The 14,923-nt window shown below is 40.2% G+C and overlaps 1 pseudogene; it reads left to right on the plus strand.

Moving 5' to 3' along the window:
- Positions 1 to 11,616: 11,616 nt before the first annotated feature.
- On the plus strand, positions 11,617 to 13,766 carry LOC131414577 (UV radiation resistance-associated gene protein-like; annotated as a pseudogene).
- Positions 13,767 to 14,923: the final 1,157 nt, after the last annotated feature.

Genomic DNA, 14,923 nt, shown 5'->3' on the forward strand with positions numbered 1-14,923 from the left:
GTTAAGAGTATGAAAAGACAAGCCACATACTGGGATAAAATATTTGCAAAACACATATCTGATAAAAGACTTGCACCTAAAATATACAAAGGACTCTTAAAATCAACAAGAAAACAAACAATCCAATTTGAAAATTGGCAAAAGATCTGAACAGACACTTCACCAGAGAAGACACACAGATGGCAAATAAGCATGCAAAAAGATAATCAACATCATTTGTCATTAGGAAATTTCAAATTAAACAACAATGAGACATCACTATATACCTATCAGAATGGCTAAAATCTCCCAAACTGACGATACCAATTTCTGGTAAGAATGAGGAGCAACAGGAACTCTAATTCATTGCTGGTAGGAATGCAAAATGATATAGCAACATTGGAAGGCAGTTTGGCTATTTCCTACAAAACTAAAAATAGTTTACCATATGATCCAGTAATCATGCTACTAGATATTGGTCCAACTGATTTGAAAACTTTGTCTACACAAAAACCTGCATGTAAATGTTTACAGCAGCTTTATTCATAATCTCCAAAAAACTGAATACAATGACAATGTCTTTCAGTAGGTGAACAGATGAACAAACTGTGGTACATCCACTCAATGGAATACTATTTATTGAAAAAAAGGAATGAGCTATCAAGCCATGCAAAAACATAGATGAATCGTCAATGCATATTACTAAGTGAAAGAAGCCAGTCTGAAAAGGCTGCATTCTGTATAATTCCAATTATATGACATTCTTGAAAAGGCAAAACTATAGTGATGGTAAAAGATCAGTGGTTGCTAGGGTTTCAGCAGAGGTCTGGGGTAGTTGAGGTTTGAATAGGTAAAGTACAGATGATATTTTAAAGCAGTGAAACTCTTCTGTCTGATACTGTAATGGTGAATACAAGATATTAAGCGTTTGTCAAAATCCATAGAACTTTACAGCACAAAAATCTTAATGTATACAAATTAAAAAAAAATCATTTGGGAGGTCAGAGAATCTGAGGATGGAATGTAGAATGTGACAAAGTAATCTAACTCCATTGCAAGTATATGAAACAACCTCACCAAAGGGGGTGGGGGAAGAGTGCAGATCAAAGTAACTTTGGAAATAAGTGGAGTCTCTAAAAACTAAAGACAAAATAGACCGTACATAAGCACAGTGCTCTAGTTGATCATGTTTCCCACCGAGGAAGAAGTTAATAATCTTGAAACCACTGTACGTGTACACTGGAATTAATAATTAAGTGAATGGATAGCAGATGGTGGGAGCCAACTTTCTCACTGCTAGAGTGGGAGGTGACAGGGGCAGGAGGCTGCAATGATCCTTGTGGTAATGGATTAAGTTGGAGACATCGGTATGAACTTATGTTTAGCTTATGTAGATACGGATGGTTTACATTAGAAATATTTATAGTTATGTGTATATACACAAGGAAGTATATACACAAGGAAATATATACACAAGGAAATGTATTCACATATATATCTCCTTGCTCTGTCAGCTGAGAGGGGCCGTCAGCAATGACACCCCAATAGCAATGAACACACCTTGTGCTTAGATCTTGGTTTCCAGTACTATTCTCTAATAAAAGAAACAGGTCTCCTTGGAGAAATGGTTGCTTCTAGGACTGGAGCAGGAAATATACAGGATGCTCCTAGAACCTCTTATAGTGCTAAAAAGTTAGAAAGTGCTCAAAAATAAAAACCCACAATGATCGGGGGGACATAGGAGTCAACTGAAGGAGCTCCCAGTGGCCAAAGCTGGAAAAATCTGAGCAAAAACATCAAGTATGGATTAAAACCCAAAGCATAAGATAAATATCTATGAATCCATACTGATTTAAGTAAATGATTTGGTAAGTAAATGGGGAAGAATCCCAAATAATATATGTAGATACTCAACCGTTGAAGTGGAGCATAACTCCTCACTCCTTAGGTGTAGGTTACACATAGAGACTATCTTCCAAGGAGTATCGATGGAGGGAGGGGAGTGGGGGAGAGAAACTTTACAGTGGAGAAACAAATACTACTTCAAGCCAGGTGATCAAGTTAACATCCACAGTGATAAATCATATTGATCGTGTGTACCCTTGATATGATGTGATACAAATGACACTTCATCTCTATGATCTTCCTTCCAAAACCCATAACCCCAATCTAATTGTGCAAAAAACATCAGACAAATCACAGTTGAGGGACAACTACAAAATACCTGACCAGTGTTCTTCAAAATTGTCAAGATCACCAAAAATAAGGAATATTTGTGAAACTGTTCCAACCAAGAGGTGCCTATGGAGACATGACTACTAACTGTAATGTAGTATCCTGGCTAGAACCCTGGAACACAATAAATAAAAAGGATTTTAGGGAAAAACTGAGGAAATCTGAATGAAACATTGTCTGGACTTTAATAATATATCAATCAATATTGGGTCATTAATTGTAACAAATGTACCATACCAATAAAAGATGTTAATAATAGAAAAAACTGAGCATAGGGTATATGGAGAATCTCTGTGCTATCTTTGCAATAATTCTGTAAACCTACAACTGTTCTAAAATAAAAAAGCTTATCAAAAAAAAAAACTGAAGAGATTGAGTATGTAGAGTGCTGAAGAAACAATATTGGAATAAGATTGCTAGATTGGATATAAAAGTGGTTAATATCCTATGGGGAAATTAAAATGCACTATGGTCTGAATATTTGTGTCCTCCAAAATTCATATGTTGAAATCCTTACACCCAAGGAGCTTGTATTAGGAGATGGGGCCTTTCAGAGGTGATTAGCTCATGACGGCAGAGCCCTCACGAACGGGATTAGTGCCCTTATAAGAGAGATCCCTCCTTCCTCCCACCATGTGAGGTTACAGCGAAAAGACGGCCGTCTAAGAAGCGGACCTTCACCAGACACTGAGTCTTGGACTTCCCAGCCTCCGGAACTGTGAGAAATAAACTGTGAGTTGTTTATAAGCCATTCAGTTAATATATTTTTGTTATAGCAGCCCGAACGGATTAAGACAAACTGTAATCCTTGGGGAAGAAATCACCTGCAACCTATTAATCTTCCACATGTTAATAAACAGCTCTATGGAATCTGACCCCTAATCAATAGCAAGTACTAAATCAAGCAAAAGTGCATTCCCCTACAGCAGGGGTTGGCAAACTTTTCTTAAAGAGCTAGATAGTAAATATTTTAGGCTTGCAAGCCATTTGATCTGCATTGTAACTACTCAACTCTCCTGTTGTAGCAGGAAAGCAGCTGTACACAATACATAACAAATGGGTGTGGCTGTGTTCCAATAAAACTTTATTTATAAAAACAGATGGCCAGCCCATGAGCTATAGTTTGCTGACTTCTGCCCTAGAGGATTAAATAGTCCTCAGTGGGCCTGTTAGACTGCTCCAATATGACATTCAAAGGACATGCAGTCATCTGTTTGCCTTTTCTCTAAGCTTGGATACATTTTCTTACTAGTCCCCAGTTGATGGCCTTCTGGATTGAGCAGTCAGCTCCAGGCTGTAGCTTGCTGCTGCTGAAACAATCTCTTTTGTTTCCATGATATCTTATAAATTCAGTCAGACCTTGCCTCTGGATGCTGTTGTCCACTTGAGTCTATGTCTGGAGCCAATGCTGTGTCCTTCGCCTGTGCTTGAGGGAATCCTGTCTCCAGAGAGGGCGACTGGGCAGCACTTGCTTGGGCCTCCTCTGACTCTTGTCCTATGCTGCCACTAAGGTCACCTGGGACATTGCTTTTGCTCCCCTGGAATTTTGAGTTTACTATCTGCCTTCCACCAGGGAAGTATTAGAAACCTTTCAATAAAGGTTCTATTTTTTTCACCTTTGGGAACAGCATGTCCCTACGCACCTTCTTGAATCTGTCCTTCTGGAGGAAGAAGTGTCTGCACTGAGTCTTTAAGATTTAATAGGAGTTTAAGTAGAAGACTTTTGGTCATGTGACATCCTTTACCCCTATCCCACCTCAAGCTCTCCTTCTCAAGACAGGCAGTCCTAGGTTCTCAATGTATAAAGTCTTTATAAGGTTTTAAGCAGTTCTAGATCCCAAGGTTAAAAATATAAGCTTTGCTTCCCTAGTCCATACGGCTTTAAGGAAAGTTTTGGACTCCTGAGTCCTCACTAAGCATCATTATTAGAAGACAAATCCCCCTCCTCTCTTTGGGTATCCAAGGGTCTCCAGTTCTGCCTTGGAGATCTTGGCAATTCTTTGAGGTAGGTGCTTTTTCCCTCATACTTGCATTTTTCCCCGTGCAGTTTTCTAATCCACAGAACAGTGGCTCCACCCTAATCCTACCTAGTCTTTGCTACCACCCATTCTTGCTACTGGTTCTATTTGCTGACTCTATATACTGCTACTTTCAGAGTGCGCAACATAGGTGGACACCCCAGGCAGAGTAATGATTTGTCAGGTCTTCAAACTGATAATCTTTAAACATTTGTTTGAAAACGTGCCCTCTAATATTTGGAGGAGGGATTGAGTGTTTGATGGAAGAAAGGAAGGTGAAGATGGAGGATCCCAGAGACTACTTCTTGGCTAAGGCTCTATTGTCTGGAGCAATTCAGCTCTGGCCCTGAGCTTGCAAACTCCATTCAGCAAAATAAAATCTCTATAGTTACCCAGAACCATCCTCTTTATAAGGTAGTCAGAATGCATCCTGCCCCTGCCCATATCCTTCCTTCCTTAGATGACATCTGCACATTATTCAAGACTCAGCTCAGGTGTTGTATACTCCAGGTTAGCCTAGCACTTGTGCACCTCCAGAACCCTGTGGATAGCACTTACCTGACTCTTGAAATGAGCTATTTGTCTATCTGTTCTCCTATACAGTGAACTCCTCAAGGGCTGGGATCAGTCTTAATTGTCATTGTACCCCTTGAACCTAGAGCATTGTGCCTGACACATAGGTGAAGTTCAATAAATGTTGGCTGAACTAAACTGAACTGAACACTCATTATATTATTGAAAACTTAAACATAACATTATAGTGGATTGGAATAGTTATTTTTAACTTACTAAGCATCTTTTGTTCCAGATTCTCTCTAGCATGACTCATGTTATCTTTAAATATAAATGATGACAGTAACTATATGAATTTACATGCTTTCTAGACTGAACTAATCTCTAGCTGCAGGATTTATGGCTAAACTTTTTATTGAGGTGTTAGCTTACTTTGCCTATGCCTTCCAAAAAGTGACAAAGACAGACCATCTGGTGAAAGTTTTATTAACTCTTTCAAGCTTCCATTTAGTGTCCTGATGCAGAAAATCACTAAATGCTACCCTGAGGTGTTGAAGGTATAAACACAGCTCACAACGAGCCCTGTGAATTCCCTGGGAAGAAGCTCTTAGTGTTAGGAGAGTGTGGTTCATTAACTGCAATAATGGGTCAAAGAGAGATGGGTATGCAAGGGTTGTCATAGCAAGAGCTCTGAATTTGTGCAAATGATGCATGGATTATATGTGGGGATAAAAACACTGGTGCAATGTGGTGAGGGGAAAAAGTAGAATCTTGGGAAACGTGTGAGACTAAGGTAGTATTTCTCAAATAGTTTTGACTTGACCCACAGTAAGAAAATATTTTTACATCCTGATCCAGTATGTGTATATATGCATATGTATTATGTATAATTGAAATTAAACACTTGCTCTTATTACGTGTGTTCTCTTCTCTTCTACTCTATTTTACTTTTTAAAAATGCTAATCTAACCCACTAAATTGATTTTACCTCCCACCAGTCAGTCAGGGTTCACAATTATTTCCCCAACATTTCATTAGGAAAAGTTTCAAATATACAGAAAAGTTGAAAGAATTCTATGTTGTACAATGTTGTACCATTGTGCATCGAACACTCATATATCTACCATTTAGTTTCAACAATTCAAATTTAGTTTTAGACACTTAAATGCTTCACATACGTATTAAAAACTAGAATTCAATTTTTTTTTTTTTTTGAGGAAGATCATCCCTGAGCTAACATCCATTGCCAATCCTCCTCCTTTTGCGGAGGAAGATTGGCCCTGGGCTAACATCCATGCCCATCTTCCTCTACTTTATACCACAGCATGACTTGACAAGCAGTGCGTAGGTCTGCACCCAGGACCCGAACCTGCAAACCTGGGCTGCCAAAGCGGAGAGCACAAACTTAACCGCTACGCCACTGGGCCAGCCCTTTGGAATGCAATATATATGTATTTTTTAATGTTTTATTTTTATTATTATTTTTTTTCTTGTGAAAAGATCAGCCCTGTGCTAACATCTGCCAATCCTCCTCTTTTTTTGCTGAGGAAGACTGGCCCTGGGCTAACATCCGTGCCCATCTTCCTCCACTTTATATGGGACGCCGCCACAGCATGGCTTGCCAAGCAGTGAGTTGGTGCAGCCCGGGATCCAAACCGGCGAACCCTGGGCCACTGCAGCAGAGTGCACGCACTTAAATGCTTGTGCCACCAGGCCAGCCCCCTCAATATTTTTTATGATTATCTTTTTGTTGATTTTTTTCAAATTAACAAAGGCTACTACCTTTGCCTTTGTTAATTTTTTCTATTGTTATCTGTTTTTTTATTTCATTGATTTCTGGTTTTATCTTAATTATCTCCTTCCTTATTTTACCTTTTTAGGTTTATTTTAGGCTTACTTCATCCTTTTTTTCCTAGCTTCCTGAAGTGGAACCTTAGGTCATTGATTTCATGCTTTTCTTTTTTCTAATGTAGACACTTAAAGCTATGCATTTTAAATTTTATTCTAAGCACTAATTTAGCTGCATCCACAAATTTTGACATATTGTATTTTCATTATCTTTTAGTTTGAAGTATTTTCAACTTTTCCTTATGAGTTAGTCTTTAACCCATAGGTTATTTTGAAGTACACTATTTAATTTCTCTGTGTTGGGGGGTTTCCTGGATATCTCACGATTGTTGTTTTCCAATTCAATTGCATTATTATCAGAGAACATATTGTATACTATATATGATTTAAATTCTTTTAAATTTATTAATACTTCTCTTACAACCCAGTATATGGTCTATCTTGGTGAAAGAACCATGCACACTTGAAAAGAATGTGTATTGCACAGTTTGGGGCGTAGTGTTCTATAAACGTCAGTGGTCAAAGTGGTTGATAGTGTTCTTCAAATCATCTGTGTCTTTACTATTTTTTTAAATTATTCTATCCATTGCAGTGTTAAAATCTTCAACTGGTAGTTGTGGATTTGGCTATTTCTCTCTTTAATTCTGTGAATTTTCCCACATATTCCTGATGAATTAACCCTTTTATTATTATGAAATGTTCTTCTGTATCTCTGCTAATACTATAATAGATTTTTTTTCCTTAAAGTCTACTTTATTTGATGTTAATATAGCCACTCCAACCTTCTTAAGATTACTCTTTGCACAGTATACCTTTTTCTATCAATTTACTTTCACCCTATATGTCTTTATATTCACATTATGTATTTTGCAAGACAACATATAGGTGTCTTGCTTTTTTTTTAAATCCAATTTGACAATCTCTTTCTTGTAGTTGAAGTCTTTGGGGTGGTATCTTTTAATGTAATTATTGATATGGTTAGGTTGGATCTACCATTTTATAAATTTATTTCTATTTGTTTTTCTGTTTTTTGTTCTTTATCTTCCTTTCATTCTTAAAGTATATTTTCTCTGTACATCAGATTTTGGGTTTGCAGTTTTATTTTTTCAGTATTTTAAAGATGTTCTACTCTTTGCCGTTGTTCCAATGAAAAGTCAAAGGAAATTCACGTCATTGTTTCCCTGTATGTAATGAGTTGTTTGCTCTGAATGTTTTCAAGATATTTTTATTTATCTTTATTTTTATATTTTGACTGTGATGTGCCTGGATGTGATATATTTTGTATTTATCCTGCTTGGATTAACTGAGCTTCTTGAATCTGTAACTTTGTCTTTCACCAAATTTGGGGGAAATTCGGCCATTATTTTTTTCTTTCTACCTGCTCCCTTCTTTCCTTCTGGGACTCCAATTAAACATGTTAGACCAATGACATCATCAGGAACCTGCTCCGCTATGCTTGGCATAGTATCCTTGTACTAGCTTCCTTCATGTTTCCAAGATGGCTGCCGCGGGTCTGGACGCTACGTGAAGATGCAACATCCCACAAAATAAGAACTGTTTCTCTTTTATGTGCCTTTTTAAAGAGGTAAAAAAAAATTAGAAAAAAACACAACAGAAAAAATTTTACCAGATACTTGCTCTTCTGTAGAATTCTACACACATCTCATTAGCCAAAGCAAGCCTACCGCTAAGTTAACCAGTGACAAGGGAAATGGCACCACTATGATTAGCTTAGTCCAATCAGGATCTATCGTTAGGAGGGTGTGGAACAAAATCTGGCTCTCCCAGTATGGAAAAAGGGTATTAGGTATGGGTTTTGAGGAGACAGCAAGCATTGCCACCTTCCCTGGAGAACCTTTCAGGTGTTTCTATTTAAGTCCTAGTACATTTCAGGAGCAGACAATCTGCATACTCTTCCCTTCAGGGGCTTTAAAGCTGCCACCTCTCACTCTATCCCTTGAGATTCCTGGCTTTGGAGTTCCCAGTTCCTTTTATTCCTCATGCAAACGCACAGCTCTTTTCATTATAAGGACCTTGTCTTTAATATAGGAGATTGTAGGAAACAACAAGTGTTAAAAACTAACCGTGGAGAAGTTACAAAGCTTTGGAAGACTTTCACAATGTTTACTATCATGGTCCCTGAACCATAGTTCCCAAGTCCCTTCTGAGATGGTACTTAAATGCCTGCTAGATTATTATTCTCAGCTTTCCTTCCATTCCTGAAGATGCCCCTGGATGAATCCATAGTATTTTGCCTTTTAGACATAGGGCAATGCTGAACCCTTTATTCATGAAGGCTTTTCTTGGCCCATGCTGCAGAGGCCACACCCTTCTCTTGGGTGGGAAGTAGCCTTGGGAGGACCCCTTGACTGGATGACAGTGATATGCCCCACAGAGCAAGCTCTTTGGGTACTTCCTGCCAGTCCATGCGGTGCCTCTCCTCATTCTATCTTGCTGCAAAGAGGAAGACTGCTCTATTTGGGCTGTCATTTAGGGAGTTTATAGTTGAAATGGTCAGTAATGAAGGGTTCTCTGGAATCAACACTCTTACTTTGCTAGTAAAATGACATCTCTAAGACTTTGTGCCATTTCTTGGCACTCTATTTCTAAGGAAAAGTCTCATCTCAAAGTCCTTGAAATAGAGTCCCTAAGCTCTGATAAACTCTGTTTTCCAACCGCACTTATAAGGTAGAACACATGACAGTGTGAACAGGCCCGGTAGTGGCTGTGTGCCTGATATTCTCTCTCTCTCTCTCTCTCTCTCTCTCTCTCTCTCCCCCCCGAAGGCTTCAGAAAGAGATGAGTAGAGGATGAGGACAATAATAATCAGGCTTGGAGTCAGGTGAGTCAAAGATTCAAGAACCTATGTTATACAGTAGCCAGACAAGTGTCCAGAGGCCAGGGTAGAAATCATGTTTGCAGATCTTGGTGGTCAAAAATTCAATAAGGGTTTGATATCAAGTTGTTGAGGCAAAGGCCAGGGACTTTGTGGTTCCCAGCGGTTAGGGTAGGGGAAGGGGTTTGGAAGTTTGGAACTTAGCCAGGCAAAGGATTAAGAGAAGGAGGTCAGAGAAGTTCAAGTTGCTGGGATCAATTATCTAGAAGGTTAGGTGATGAAGCCAAAGGAACCAATGGCCACAGGCTAGGAGTGGGTCCAGCCCAGAGGTGTTGGATGGTTTATCTTCTGACCTGAAGTATAATTTCTGCTGGGCATGGGAAGTTCTGGATCTGCAGGTGTGCTCAGGGAGGCATGGTGTATCATAGAAAGCATGCTGGACAAGAAGCAGAAGACCTAGGCTTCTGTTCTGGCTCTGCCCCACATCAGCTGGATGACCTCAGGCAAGTGACAACCTCTCTGAGCTTCAGTTTCCTCATCTGAAAGACTTTGATGAAAATGCATGTCTTCTGTGAAGATGAAATAAGATAATGTGTAAAAAGTACTTTGAAACTTTAGAATGATGCCTACATGCAAGTTGTCACTGTCATTATTACTGAAGGGTATTTGTACTCTCTGGTTAAAATAATATTCCAGACCTGGAGAAATTATCCATATGCCCATAAATTACTTTTTTTCTCAGCAATACGAGACTATCTCAGACTTCTACTAGAAAGATCATGCTGACAGCCTATCATGTATATTAGCCAGGACTCTTGGCTTCAAATGACAGAAACGTAAATTCAAATCAGCTTATGTTAGAAAGGAAATTTGTCCCCTCACAGAATATGGGAGTGCAGAGATGTAGCTAGATTCAGACATGGTCCCATTTAAGGGCTCAAGTGGTGGTGTAATTTCTCTGTCTCTTTCCCTTCTCAGCTGTTTCCCTCCTTGTGGCCTTGTTTACCCTGGCAGTGCTGCCTCATCATATTTTTTCAGCCTAGCAACCTCAGCAGGAGGGGAAATTCCTCTCCCTCCCACCTTCCATATCCTGATCCAAGGAAAGACCGGGATGCCCACGAGCACTGCCCTCTCCCCAAGTTATGGGCGACAGGCTCACCTCTGAACAAATCAGAGGTGTATTTACCATGAAGCCAATGCAGCTTAATTGTAAAATTTGCCAAAGTAAATATTTTAATCATATCTCTTTCCATTCTGACTTCCCCTCCATCACACTTTTCTCTTGTCCAGCAATGTTGAGTGGCCATAGGCATTTGTCTAGGGGTGGTGAGCTGAGCACACATTTGGTTTGGCTTTTGTGGGATATATTTACTTGCTTTGCAATGACTTCCATGTATGGCTTAGATATTTCTAGCCATTCTGGTGTAGAAATGGCTCCGGAAATACTCCTGTAGGACTTTGGGCCAACTTCCCTGACATCTTGACATGAAGATGCAGCATCAGAGATCATACTGTGAACAAATGTGTACAATTGGCACCCAGGACTTCCGGGGGGGATAGTAGAGAAAAACCATGGTTTGAAATGTATGGAGCCAGAAGCTAACCTGCGGAAATTCTTCCAAGCACCAGATGTGTAAAATTATACGTGAAGGAATCCATTCTCATTAACATTAACACTTGGTCAAACCAGAAGTTTTCTCTTATCAACAAGACATTTGATAATACGGCATGTACAATGATAAGTACACTCTATATTTTTTTCCTTCTTTTGATGAATATTACATGAAATTGAATTTATTAGAACTCCTGAGATTGTAGCCTATGCCTGTGGTATTTTTAGAACTTGTAATTTGTTTTAATTTCTCTTCTCTTCACTTAGCACGTCATGTGCCAAGTGCTTCTCTGGTCACTGGGGATGTACAAGTAAACACAGCAGACTCTCATGGAGCTCTACACAGGAAATTGTCAGATCTCCACCATGAAATCAAGAGGGCCTCCAGCAGACTTCTCTGTGGACTTTTGGGCTAAAACTGTAGTTGCCATCTCATGCTATGCTTGGATTGATTTAAAAAAACGCAACTGGGAGATGGAGTAGAGCAGTCCGGCCTCTCAGGGGCGAGTTTCTGAGCTGCAGGGGTTGGGCGGGTTGTGGCTAGGCTGTGGTGGCTTGATGGCCCCTGGGTCAAGATGAGCGCCACAGCGTCGGTTGGGGACCGGGTCCCCCCACCACCCCACGGCCGGCCACCACACTGCCGCCCGGCTCTGCCACGCAGGCCCTGCACGGGGAGCTGCCATCTCAGAAGCAGCATCTTAGACATCTTCGGAACATTGCTGCCCGGAACATTATTAATAGAAATGGCCATCAACTCCCTGACACTTACTTCACATTTCATTTGTGTAATACTGAAAAGATATATAAAGAATTTTATAGAAGTGAAGTGATTAAGAATTCCTTGAATCCAACATGGCTGAGTCTTGATTTTGGAATAATACCAGGCCATCTTGACACATCTGTGTCTTGTTTCCTGGTGAAGATATGGGGTGGGAAGGAGGAACATTTACCAGCTCTTGATTAAAGGAAAGTCTGTTTGGATGGGCTGAAATACTTGGGTCAGTAGATTCATGCCTGCAACCAAATGAAATAGTTTTGGGGCTATCTTGGTGCTCCATTTAAACATAGGTGTTATGCAAATGCTCAGAAGAATATTCTTCTTCAGGTGGATCAGAACTGTGTTTGCAATTTTTATGCTGTCTTTTCTTTACTGCAATGAGGAAACTGAGGCTTAAAATAACTGTCCTGACAGCCATAGCTTGTGGATATTGGAGGTGGCATCCATGTGAGTCCAGTGGAAGCCAAAGGAAGGCAGATGTTGACTCAATGCTTCACAGAACCCAGTGTGCAATTAAACAGACTCAGATAACTGTTCAGAAAATTGGAAAGGAAATTGAAGAAAAATTAACACTCACATCTACAAGCAATGAGCTGAAAAAAGAAAGTGAATGCCTGCAATTAAAAATTTTGGTGCTTAGAAATGAACTGGAAAGACAGAAGAAAGCTTTGACACAAGAGGTGACATTACTGCATAAGCAACAAATTGCCGGATAAGACAAAGGAAGTACATTTTCAACTGAACAACTCAAGCTTCAACTCCGGAAGGAAACCCTAATTGAGTTGAGGAAGAAGCATACTGTGAAAAGAGAACTCTTTTTTGAAGACAAGTGCTCAGTTGACAATTTGTTGCAGGCAATTACTATCTGAGCTTTCCTACATTTACCCTATGGATTTGAGCGAGCATAGGGATTACTTTATATGTGGTGTCAAGTTGGCCAGTTCTGAGGACTTCCAAGCAAAAGATGATGGAAGCATTGCTGTTGCTGTTGGTTACACTGCACATTTAGTCTCCATGATTTCCTTTTTCCTTCAAGTGCCCCTCAGATAACCTATAATTCATAAGAGATCTAGGATCGACAATCAAAGATACTATCAATGACAAGCTGACTGAAATGGAGAGAGCGTTTCCATTATACCCAAAATGAGGGGAGAAGTTGCAATTTGATTATGGTGTCTATCACCTGAATGAAAATATAGCACAGTTAAGATATCAACATGGACTGGGGACTCCAGACTTGAGGCAAACCCCTCCTAACCTGAAAAACTTCATGGAGCAGTGCAATCCCTGCTCCAAAGAGACAAAGTTCCATATTTGGGGGTGCAGATGCAGGCTTCTCTGGGGGGATCCCTTCACCAGACAAAGGCCACTGAAAATGGGCCAGATCAGAGACAGAAAGACTCCAGTACAAAACCCCTGCTCCCAGTTACAAGTCAGCATTAGCCCAGCCTGTGACCACCATGCCCTCCGTGGGATAATCCGAAAGACAACATCTCTGTCCTCCCTAGATACTTCCTTGGACTTCTCCAAAGAAAAGAAGAAAAGAGGTGTAGATCTGGGTGACAGCTCAAATGGAGGCCACGTGAGTGTCAACACTAGTCAAGAACAAGGGAAGCTCTCTGGGCGTTCGGCCACTGTGAATGGCACTCTCCCACCCAGTGAGCAGGCAGGCTCCTCCAGTGTCCAGCTTCAGGTGAGTTCCACCTGGTCTCAGAAGCCGAGCTCTGCTGTATTGGGGAGCAAGCGGAAGAGATCATCGGGATGGAAACCACAGGTTTCCTCGGGCGATCAGCTAGAAGCATTAACTGCATCCCAGTGGATAGTGCCGTGGCACTGGAGTGTGACAGACAAGTTCTGGGAGAATTTGAAGAGTTTTCCAGAAGGATCTATGCACTAAATGAAAATGTATCCACCTTCTGCCATCCACGCAGGAGTTCTGATAAGTGAAGGGAGCAGACAGACAGTAGGACCAGGACAGGGTCACTGCCTGAAAGGACACTGCACTGGTTATCCTTTGTAAGAATTATGATACAAAATGAACATTAATGGAGGATATTCCTTAGAAGAACAGACTGTAAGTGAGGAGGGACTCAGGATCATTGTGTATCAGTGGGCCAGATAAGGATTGTGGCGGCAAGATTTGCTTTTCAAGCCCAACAATTGTTGTAAGGCAAAAGTCACTCTTTAGCTCGAGTCGTCCTATAGATATTTGTTTGCTTTTTTATTTACACTTCTATGGTATCCTCAGAGGGAAGATGATAATATATAAATAATATAATGAACTTACCTTTAGTTTCTCATAAGCATTTGCTCTCACCATAGTTTATAAAACTTTGAGAAAGTTGAATATTCAGAAAAAGTTTTCCATCATTTACCGAAGGATCTCTGGCCATCCGTTAGGTTGATGAATAAGAAGCACAGTGATCTCCTTATATCCAGGCTCAACTGCCTCTGTCCCCAGGCTCCACAGTCAGCCTATAGACTCCACTGTTGCCCCATATTCTCGGTGGATATGTTATCCATCCTGAAAACTGAGGACATCACATTCACTGCTTCTTTAATGCAGTAGACATAACATTCCACCTCCTCTAATCAACCATGCTCTTGATGTAGCCCTCAAATTAGAAGAAAACCTCACCTCAGTGGATCCCAGGGAACCCTCAAGAACCCCAAGGTTACTACAGTCAGATGAAATCCAATCCTCTTTGGGAGCCAAAGTTTTTATGTGGTCAGATGCTGCAGTCAAAAACTAGGCTTGCCTTCTGCCAATGCACTCACCAGACAAAAATCCTTGTATGTAAATCCCATGTTAATTTATCAAATTTCATTTGGAAAGGAAGGCATTGTATACGGTGAAATATATGTAGTCAGACTGTCCAATGTACAAGCTGCAAGGCACTTGAGATAGTTGGATTAAGAGGCTAGATGAGGCATAGAATACTATTGGTATGTGTGCAATTGTGTAAATACTAAATTATGCTTTTGAAGTCCTATTGTCATTCTTGGAGCTCAGATTTCATTTGCTATTGCTTTATACTTTATATACGCAAGCCTCAGGGTTGCAAGCTTTTTAAGGAAAATTTATCCATACATCTGTGTATTGT

This window comes from Diceros bicornis, chromosome 15 (assembly GCF_020826845.1).
Source record: "Diceros bicornis minor isolate mBicDic1 chromosome 15, mDicBic1.mat.cur, whole genome shotgun sequence".
NCBI lineage: Eukaryota > Metazoa > Chordata > Mammalia > Perissodactyla > Rhinocerotidae > Diceros > Diceros bicornis.